General features: G+C 39.5%; 1 long non-coding RNA gene across 1 annotated transcript; it reads right to left on the bottom strand.

Annotated features, from left to right (window-relative positions):
- Positions 1-4,973: 4,973 nt before the first annotated feature.
- Positions 4,974-9,300, bottom strand: LOC141377019 (uncharacterized). The gene is made up of 6 exons (XR_015505530.1): positions 9,204-9,300; positions 8,936-9,116; positions 7,592-7,750; positions 7,107-7,498; positions 6,939-7,015; positions 4,974-6,844 (listed from the first exon to the last, which is right to left on the bottom strand). It is a non-coding gene; the product is annotated as an uncharacterized LOC141377019 (long non-coding RNA).
- Positions 9,301-11,467: the final 2,167 nt, after the last annotated feature.

The following is an 11,467-nucleotide window of genomic DNA, read 5'->3' as shown; positions in this document are numbered from 1 at the left end:
CAGAGAGAACAGCTAACCTATGACAGTTGACCACAACAGCTACGCTTGCAACACCAGAGAGAACAGCTAACCTATGACAGTTGACCACAACAGCTACGCTTGCAACACCAGAGAGAACAGCTAACCTATGACAGTTGACCACAACAGCTACGCTTGCAACACCAGAGAGAACAGCTAACCTATGACAGTTGACCACAACAGCTACGCTTCCAACACCAGAGAAAAGCTAACTTGAGCTACGCTTGGAGCTGACAACAGCAAAGCTTCCAACACCAGAGAGAAAAGCTAACTTGTGCCAACAGTTGACGACAACAGCTACGCTCTGTGCCAACAATTGACGACAATAGCTACGCTCTGTGCCAACAGTTGACGACAACAGCTACGCTCTGTGTGAACAATTGACGACAACAGCTACGCTTGATGCCGACAACAGCCACGCTTCCAACAGCAGAGAGAACAGCTAACCTATGACAACAGTTGACCACAACAGCTACGCTTGCAACACCAGAGAGAACAGCTAACCTATGACAACAGTTGACCACAACAGCTACGCTTGCAACACCAGAGAGAACAGCTAACCTATGACAACAGTTGACCACAACAGCTATGCTTTTAACACCAGAGAAAAGCTAACTTGAGCTACGCTTGGTGCCGACAACAGCTACGCTTGGAGCTGACAACAGCTATGATTACAACACCAGAGAGAAAAGCTAACTTGTGCCTACAGTTGCCGACAACAGCTACGCTTGATGCCGACAACAGCCAAGCTTCCAACACCAGAGAGAAAAAAAGTTAACTTGTACCAACAATTGACGACAACAGCTATGCTCTGTGCCAACAGTTGACGACAACAGCTACGCTTGATGCCGACAACAGCCAAGCTTCCAACACCAGAGAGAAAAGCTAACTTGTACCAACAGTTGACGACAACAGCTAAGCTTCCACACCAGAGAGAACAGCTAACCTGTGACAATTAACAACAATTGACTACAACAGTTAAGCTTACAATGCCAGACTACAACAGCTAAGCTTATAACACTAGAGAACAGCTAAGCTTACAACATCAGTAAGACAACAACTAAGCTTAAGTGACAATTGACAAAGCAACAGCTAGATGAAGACGACGAGATCTAAAGCAACAGCTAGATGAAGACGACGAGATCTAAAGCAACAGCTAGATGAAGACGACGAGATCTAAAGCAACAGCTAGATGAAGACGACGAGATCTAAAGCAACAGCTAGATGAAGACGACGAGATCTAAAGCAACAGCTAGATGAAGACGACGAGATCTAAAGCAACAGCTAGATGAAGACGACGAGATCTAAAGCAACAGCTAGATGAAGACGACGAGATCTAAAGCAACAGCTAGATGAAGACGACGAGATCTAAAGCAACAGCTAGATGAAGACGACGAGATCTAAAGCAACAGCTAGATGAAGACGACGAGATCTAAAGCAACAGCTAGATGAAGACGACGAGATCTAAAGCAACAGCTAGATGAAGACGACGAGATCTAAAGCAACAGCTAGATGAAGACGACGAGATCTAAAGCAACAGCTAGATGAAGACGACGAGATCTAAAGCAACAGCTAGATGAAGACGACGAGATCTAAAGCAACAGCTAGATGAAGACGACGAGATCTAAAGCAACAGCTAGATGAAGACGACGAGATCTAAAGCAACAGCTAGATGAAGACGACGAGATCTAAAGCAACAGCTAGATGAAGACGACGAGATCTAAAGCAACAGCTAGATGAAGACGACGAGATCTAAAGCAACAGCTAGATGAAGACGACGAGATCTAAAGCAACAGCTAGATGAAGACGACGAGATCTAAAGCAACAGCTAGATGAAGACGACGAGATCTAAAGCAACAGCTAGATGAAGACGACGAGATCTAAAGCAACAGCTAGATGAAGACGACGAGATCTCAAGCAACAGCTAGATGAAGACGATGAGATCAAGCAACAGCTAGATGAAGATGATGAGATCAAGCAACAGCTAGATGAAGACGACGAGATCTAAAGCAACAGCTAGATGAAGATGACGAGATCTAACAGCTAGATGAAGACGACTAGATGACAATGAGATCTAAAACTAGATGAAGAGGACTAGATGACGATGAGATCTAAAACAGCTAGATGAAGATGACGATGAGATCTAAAACAGCTAGACGAAGACGACGAGATCTAAAGTAAAAGCTAGATGAAGACGACGATAAGATCTAAAGCAACAGCTAGATGAAGACGATGATGAGATCTAAAGCAACAGCTAGATGAAGACGATGAGATCTAAAGCAACAGCTAGATGAAGACGATGAGATCTAAAGCAACAGCTAGATGAAGACGATGAGATCAAGCAACAGCTAGATGAAGACGATGAGATCAAGCAACAGCTAGATGAAGATGACAAGATCTAACAACAGCTAGATGAAGACGACTAGATGACAATGAGATCTAAAACTAGATGAAGAGGACTAGATGACGATGAGATCTAAAACAGCTAGATGAAGACGACTAGATGACGATGAGATCTAAAACAGCTAGATGAAGACGACGAGATCTAAAGCAACAGCTAGATGAAGACGACGATGAGATCTAAAGCAACAGCTAGATGAAGACGACGATGAGATCTAAAGCAACAGCTAGATAAAGATGACGATGAGATCTAAAGCAACAGCTAGATAAAGATGACGATGAGATCTAAAGCAACAGCTAGATAAAGACGACAGCTAGATGACAATGAGATCTAACAGCTAGATGACAACAACATCTAAAACCACAGCTAGATGACCAAGACTAGATATCTAAAGCAACAGCTAGATGACAAGGCCTACATGACATCTAAAACAACTCCTAGATATCGATGCCTAGAAGATCAATGAAACCTAGGCATTGTTTCATGTCTTCTAGATGACGATGATGCCTAAGAGGACGACACCTAGATTCCATCTAAAAACAACCTAGAAGATGACAGCCTAGAAATAAACATCTACATGATGACATCTAAAACAGTTAAACGTCTATAAGATACAATGCCTAGAAGACAGAACATTACCTGAAAGACAAAGACATCTAGAACTTGACAACACTATTAAGTCATCTAAAACTCTACAACGCTATTAAGACAACAGCTAGAACTAAATTGCTGGAGAAATGTAGTAGAGTGTATGCAGTGTTGGTGAACAATGTTCTGTTGTGTGGAGGTGCTAATCACCAGTAGAAGACTGGGCTTCATTTAAGGCCTGTTCGCCCCAGACCACCGTCCCTGCGTGCTGTCCAAGTGGACCCAGGGGGGCTGAATACTTACCACTCCCCCAAGTGACCTTTTGTTAACACCGCAAGGTTTCCCAGGTCACCCGAGAAGAGTCTGCAGAAATCTCTGTGGGGCCTACTCTGTCTAATGCAGAGACAGCTCCCAAGAACACCAGATTTCTCCAGGGTAAATGAGAACCCTTGCCCAAATCAGCTGAATCCCACAAGTGGACTCAGGAAAAAGAGTTGGCCGCAAATATTTCTGTGCCTCCTCATCTCCCATTGCTGATTTACTCTAGACTACTTCCAGCCAACATCTAGGAAGTTCAGAGAACATTCCCAAATGAGATCAGAGGTATCAAGAGAACAAGTCCTGACACCCCCCGCCTGCAAGTGTCAGGTCGAGGTTCAAACTGGCGGTCACATTCCAGAAAATGTAACAAGCTTCTACCAGCTTTTCCCTCTAGGGATAATGCAAGAACCAAACCGACATCATTCTCACAGAAAATAACCGTTGGGAGCATTAACCCTGAAGAAACACATAGGAAGGCTGACGTCTAGCTTTTTGAGCACTGTATTCTCAAAGATGGTGAGCTGTTTGGTTTTTGTTCTGGCAGGGGAGATACCATGATCGACAAGGTGTGTAGTTTGGTTAAGGCCCTTGTTTGAGGATTTCAATTGCTTGTATGGTTTATCAAGATGTTTTAATATTCTTTGTGTTGTCTTAACTTTGGTCTTTATTTAATGACCTGTTTATTAACCTTTTTAAGTGATAATTTGTGTACTTCTGTTTGACTTTTTGCCTTAGTAGATTGTACAAGCTACTAATATCATCCAAAATGTTTCAATATTTATTATGATATCTTTACTGTTTGTTTCACTTGCATCTCCACTTGTTATCAACATGTATACTGCATTTGCTGTCCTTTTGTATGGAATTTTTCAGTTTCTTTTGTTGGCTTATCTGTGCATTTTCTGGAGATTATTAGGTCTAGCTTGTTACGTGTTCCCTATATAATATGAAGTATTAAGCTTACTTATAAATAAATTACTTTATTACATCTTCCCTATCCTTGCATCTAGTCTAGGAAGTTTTGGAGTAAGGACACAGAGCTGCGTACACGGGCCCACACTTGTCTGACTATATACCAAAAAAGCATTGATCTTACCTGTGTAGGAGGTTAGCCTTGTCTGTGGGCTTTGGCCTTATAACTTCAGAAGAAGTGTTTTACTGTTATAATTGTTAATTATGGTATGATGTGTGGCACCATTAGAATGGTTTCGATAATAAAACATTGTTGAGATCAATGTTTAAGAGGTGCGAATTTTCTCTTTTCTTTTTTACTCCCTCAAGACCAGCTTTGAGGGAAATTTAAGACACTTTATCAGTAGTGTACCTCAGATTCATCGGGTGTTTCGACTCTTCAAACCCTACACACTCATCTAAGGCGATCAGCTCTGGTTGATCAATCCCAGGCCAGTGTCTTGTTGCCAATTTATAATAGGGACTTGACCAAATCCTCACTATGTTTGTTTTGGGTTCTGATATTTTGATGCAAAAATTGGGTTTTAAGAGGTTTGTGTGTTTTACAAAAAGATTTGGAACTCAAATGAGTTGAGTGAGGCTCGTCCTGCCCCAAAAACACTTTAAAAAAATGGATTATATACTGTAGAGATAAACATAAAGTGTGGGATTTTCTTTTTAATTTTTCTTTATTACTTTCTCTAGGAGAGAGTGACAATAGTAACAAATCTTGATATTGCTCTCCACTAGGGCATTAACACAAACCAGACTGATATCATCTTTGTCAAGGATAACTGCTGGAAGCAAAACTCAAGAAATAAAATCAGTTTAAGGCCAATGGCCAGGTGTTGAGAGACAGCGTTCATGGTGACACACAATTTTTTTTTTTTTTTTTTGCTCTTGTTTGTATATTATCATTCAGAATTTGATTATCTGATGTCTACGTTGTTTATTAATGCTTTAATCATCGCTCATAAAGACCTTTAAAATCGCGTTTTATTAGAGAATAGACCAGACAGGAATGGCTCATTAGTATTCATGTTTCTGCACCAATCCGGTTTGTTCTCATTTGCATATGCTTTAAGTCGATTTCAATCGTTCATATCTCTGTTGTTTTGAAATATTTAGAGTTAATTTTTTCACCATTTTAATCTAAATATTATGTAGAAACTGTGTTAACCCAACAAAAACTAATTACTGATAAAAATATTTTTATGGGGTTACCGTCTGTGTAATGCATAGCTGATTTAGTGCAGCTCCTTATTTCTCGCATGTTAATTTGTAATTTTACAAATCACTGGAGCGATTATAAGTTTGTAGAATTGATGATAATAATAGTAATAATAATGATGATGATAATTACCATCTCCTAAATGATATATGGTCAGTGGAACACAATATGATTTGTTGATTACTACATATTTACATAATATAATTTCTGAGACAGTGAAGTATGTTGAATTAACATTAGCATGATTTAGAAGTACTTCACGGATAATTGTGAACTTACGTAATGCTGAAAGATTGAAAGTAATCTGATAGCTCTTGATTTAGGGCCCAGAGAATTATGGAACAATCAAGAAATTCTCATTACTTTCAGAGATTAAACAAGCATTTGAGGTGACATAAAAATAAATCAAATAATTTACTTCGTCATACGTGTGGCCAATGGACATTCATTTCAACATTAAAATTTTAAATAGACATTTTATATTTTGTAATATATTTTTAATATATCTCATTTGAATTTCAATGTAATATTTTTCTATGCTTAAAGATATTGGGTGAACAAAGGGATAAGAATAGTTTAAGGCTATTGACCAAGTGTTGAAACAGCATTCTCAAAAATCGTGACTTCTCATCACCATGTGTTTGTATATTATCATTCAGAATTTGATTATCTGATGTCTAGGTTGTTTTTTCATACTTTAAATCATCATACTTATGATTTTAAAAGGCTTTGTAAGCTTGTTTTAGTAGAGAATAAAGCAGACGAGAATGTCTCATTAGTATTCGTGTTTTTGCACCAATCCGGTTTGTTCTCATTTGAATGTGCTTTAGGTCAGTTTCAATCCGTCATATTTCTGTTGTTTTTGAATATTTTGTTTTCATTTTTTCACCATTTCAATCTAGATATTATGTAGAAACAGTGTTGAACAAAAAAAACTGTCATTACTGATAAAAATATTTTTGTGGGGTTACCGTTTGTGTAAAGCAAAGCTGATTTAGTGCAGCTCCTTATATTCGCTCCGGGTGAACAATTTACCTTACAAGTAATGATGGTCAAAAATTATGGAAAAATAATATATTATCAATGGCTATGCTGGATTTTGATTCATTACTTTGATGATAGATAATGATAATAATGCATGCTCTGTTGAAAACGATCATTCATTTACAGATAATTTGATAACCTGTAATATATGTGAACAGTGAGTGGTAAAATGACAGGAACAAACCTCTTAAAATGAGAATTGACTTATTAATGTGATGGCATTAAGGAATGGTCATGAAATAATCTGCTGCCTTCTGCTCCAACTGCAGCTCGACGAGTCCTCACCTGCACTTAAAAAGGTAAACAGGAGTATTAGTGAATAAGAGTCCAAATCATTAGTATAAAGGCTTGGTGTGGTGTGCACAGTGCTTTGTAGAAATTTACTTAGTGCAGAGTCCTGAAGGTGTAGTCCGAGATCAGCTTCACCTCAGTTTAAGTGCAGATGTCCAACATGGAAAAGCCTAGGCCCTCCGAGCAAATAAAAAATATATATATAGTTACAGCAGTTCGCCATTTACAATAATTATTTATTCAAAGCAGAGTCTAACCAACCGTGTCATTTTCAGTACATAGGGAGCAGTCCAGGATTATGATCTGGATCACCAACGACACGTTTGATCAGGCTCATAGATTCCACTCTTCAGGTCCTCCATCTGCTGCAGCCTGATGTTGTTCACCATTGCATGCAGGACGACAGTTCAGACGTTCATCAGTGCTGAGGATTGCAGGGACCTGTAGAGAGACTTAACAAAAACCTAGCTCGCACGAGCTACCATCAGTCAGGTAGAATCAACACATCTAGCTCAGAATCCTCAACCACAGTAAAATGTAGACAAATGCTAATATGACAATTTAATTTATAAGTATTAATGTTGTGTGGTGCTTAGAGAGTGTGAAAAGCTCTAGGAAACTGACCATGTAATGTTGTCTGACAGGAGTTCAGCCTAGGAGGCCCACAGAAAACCCAGGAATTAAAAAGTAGTTTGTTTAATTCATTTAATTGTTTTAATTCATTTAGAGCAAACATTCTACTGAACTGTTGAGGTCCATGTCGGTACGTGGAGGATGGTCCTTCCGTTTGTTTTGGATCAGGCTCATGACATCACTTTTCAGGATCTCCTGATCTGCTGCAGCCTGATGTTCACCACCACAGAGAACGACAGCAGATGTTCATCAGCATTCAGGATCACAGGAGCCTGCAGAGACATTGACACAAGCACAGGGAAAGGTTTCTAACATAGCCTTATTGCATTTAACCCTGATGTGCCAGATGATGGAGTGCTCAGTGATCAGTCACAATCAGTCTCAGAGCATAAAGCTGTTCTGGGTGGAGATCGGAGTGTTGGGCAGTGGACGAAAACCTCACTCTTTCCATGGTCCACTGCTGCACACAAAACACAGTCATCACGTTTCATTGCCCAACCAATATGAGCATTAGGAGAACGTTAAATCTTACAACTGAAAGTAGTTTTAAAAATAATAGCCAAATGTGTTAAGTTACATTTTAATAGCAAAGCAGAGAGCTTGTCTACCTACCCAATTACCATTCAGCCTAACAAAACAGCATGCGAGAGGTGGATCCGAAGCAGATTCACCCTCTCACGCACTGTATACCTTTTTCATTTAGAACACTGTAAACTTGACTCACAGGTCAATCATCTTTACACTCATAAGGCATTAAGGGTCCTAACTTAACTGCTGCTGCATGATGGATGTTCATTTTCACACCTGTAAGTGCGCATTAGCAGGGTCAAAATGAAAGCAAATATTTTTAATGGTTCTGTATTGTCCATTTTATAGCTTAATTCTAATATTAATAATAACGAATAAAATAAATGCTCATATTGTTCATAGTGTACACTGTCGGGCTAAACATTTTTATTAAGCTACTCTAATAATAATAATAATAATAATAATAATAATCCCCAACTAAAACTAATGTGAAAATGACTGCCAGTTGAGTCTCTGCTAAAATTAAATTAACAGCAAATTTCTTTAGCGATTTTTTCCCCTTTAGAGCTGCAGAGAGTTGTATTTAAAGAATTAATTACCCAAAACATGACGCTTTCGTGTAATTTACTAGTGCAGTTTTCTCCAGTATGAGTTTAGAGTGTGCCTCCGCCACCACGTGTGCATTTATACAGGCGCACCCTGACTTGATGCAGAGACCAGACGTCTTAACTGTTCTTTTAATTTCACAATTTTCATGAATTAATTTTCACATTATACAATAAATTTGTGTTCTGAAAGTAGGAATGTCAGGAGTGTTAATAATTAATGTCAGAAAAAAATATTCAGTTGGAGTGACCGTCACAGATTATTCCACAGCATAAATGACAACATGAATATAATTCAGCATCAATATAATTCTGCAAACTTACCTTGGATGAACAAGCATCAGCCCAGCAGATCAAGCTGAAGTCTGCAATCCAGGAACTCCAGGTAAAGCTTCTCCTCTGCCTCCTGCTCAAACTGCAGCTCCACTCCTCACCCACAGTCCTGTCAGACAACATCTGCAGGAGTTGAGCTTTGCTGGTTCGCAGAAAGTCAGCACGGACAACCCTAGAAGGCTCACAGAAAACATGCAAGCAATTAAAAGCTGTTTGTTGACAGCATAACCAGTCATTCAGAGAAAAGATTCTACTTTACCGTTAACGTCCTTGTCTGCAATAAGAGGACAATCCTTGAGGTTGGTTTTAATCAGGCACCTGACATCACTCTTCAGGCTGTCCTTCTACTGAAGCGTGTTGTTCAACACTGCAGGAGGACAACAGCTCCCATGCTTATCAGCACTGAGGATTGCAGAGACCTTCAGACAAACCTTAATAACACGAGCACTAGGAAAACTGAGCCTTCTGCTTTACACATGGTCCATGGTACACCAGCACAGGAGTGAACACTTGGGTTGGCCGTTTACTGAGCCTGTGCAGAGGAACACACAGTTGAGCTGATTAACAAACCACAAACTAAATATAGATAATCAAACATCAGCTTGGTTAATCAGGCTATATTCAAATCCAAGAACTGAGTTTACAGATCCAGAACCTTCAGGAAAAGCTTCTCCACTGCCTCCTGCTCCAACTGCAGCTTGATGACTCCGCACCTGCACTCTAATAGGTAAAACACGATTAGTGAATTTATACATATTATATAATATATCAGGATTACTGCTGTCTTTAGTGCAGTGTGTGCACTCACAGTATTGTGAATCAACTCATCTCAGATAATATGAAGCATCTTGGAGATGTTGTCAAACAAGGATATAGATCCAGAACTGCTGGTGAGCAAACCATCAGCATGAAGTCCAGAACACTCAAAGGAAACATTTGTTATAAAGCTGTTTGTTCTTCATAGCAGTACACCTCATATTTAGTAGATATAATATAGATGTGCTTAACTATGGAGTTGCTAATGCTCAGTCCTATTGCATCTCGGAGGTAGCAAAGCATTTCTTGTGGGGATGTGGAAGGCTGGGAGGACATCTTCACCTTCTGCTTCACACATGATCCACAGTACCCCAACACTAGAGTGAACACCTGGGCCTGTGCAGAAGACACAGTTGAGCTGATTGCAGCATCAACATCATTCTGCAAACTTACCTCCGATGAACAAGCATCAGCCCTAGATGATCAAGCTAAAGTCTTCAATCCAAGAACTCAGCATGCAGATCCAGAACCTCCAGGTAAAGCTTCTCCACTGCCTCCTGCTCATCTTCAACTTCACTCCCAGATCCACGTTCTTGCTGCAAAGCGTCACCGCCTCTAGCTCCTCATCCACAATAAATAGATAAATAATAGTATGACAATATAAAAATCACAAGAATTAGTGTCATCTATAGCGTTTATAGTGTGAGAAATGCTCAGAAAAACGTTCTTACTAGCCAGATAGAACAAAAGTTCAGCTATGATGGGATGTAGAGCGTCAGCACCAAGAAGCCTAGGAGGCCCATAGAAAACACAATAATTAAAAGCAGTTTCTGTTGACAACATGATAATCATTTATTCAGAAAAAATAAACCACTAATATCTTAATCATTACATGGAGGATTGTCCATTTTGATCAGGCTCCTGACACCACTCCTTAGGATCTCCATCTGCTGCAGCTTGATGTTGACCACCCCAGCGTATGACAGCTGATGTTTGAGCATTCAAAAAATCACAGCAACCTGACAAACAACAGAAATATTAGACACCCTTAATAGATTTAGGCCAGATGACAGATTTAGATTTAGGCTAATGATCAGTCCAAAATCAGTATCATAGGGGGCAAAGTTATTCTGAGTGGAGATCTGGAAGATTGGAAGTGAAGGAGAACATTGCATTCTGATGTACACATGGTCCACAATACCTTAGATAAGTAAATGCCAACAGAGTAGGTTTAATAGCTCCATTACCAGAAATGAGCTTACAGATCCAGGACCTCCAGGCAAAGCTTCTCCACTGCCTGCAGCTCAACAGCTCCTCACCTGCACTCAAAATGGTAGAGTTAAACTGAAAACATCAATATGAAAACAAGACGATAAATATATGATAAATGTACAAAGGCAGAGGTTCCTACTCTGTTCTCTTCGTGTTAAAAGGAAGATACTCAAATTAATCTCTGCAACTTTAATCTAAACTAAAATTAAATTGTGGGAAACATTGATGATCTTCACCTATTTGATTCTAAAAAAAAAAAAAAAAAAGAAAACTGAGGTACGGTCAAACAAAACCTGAGAAGAGAAACGCTGACCAGATGTGCCGGAGCATACGGTCAAACAAAACCTGAGAAGAGAAACGCTGACCAGATGTGCCGTAGCCTACGGTCAAACAAAACCTGAGAAGAGAAACGCTGACCAGATGTGCCAGAGCGTACGGTCAAACAAAAACCTGAGAAGAGAAACGCTTACCAGATAGTTAAGCTGAATTAAGTTA

Source organism: Danio rerio, chromosome 13 (assembly GCF_052040795.2).
Source record: "Danio rerio strain M-AB ecotype USA chromosome 13, GRCz13ab, whole genome shotgun sequence".
NCBI classification, from domain to species: domain Eukaryota; kingdom Metazoa; phylum Chordata; class Actinopteri; order Cypriniformes; family Danionidae; genus Danio; species Danio rerio.
The sequence above is the reverse complement of the archived record's forward strand: the minus strand, read 5'-3'. Positions and strand labels throughout refer to the sequence as shown.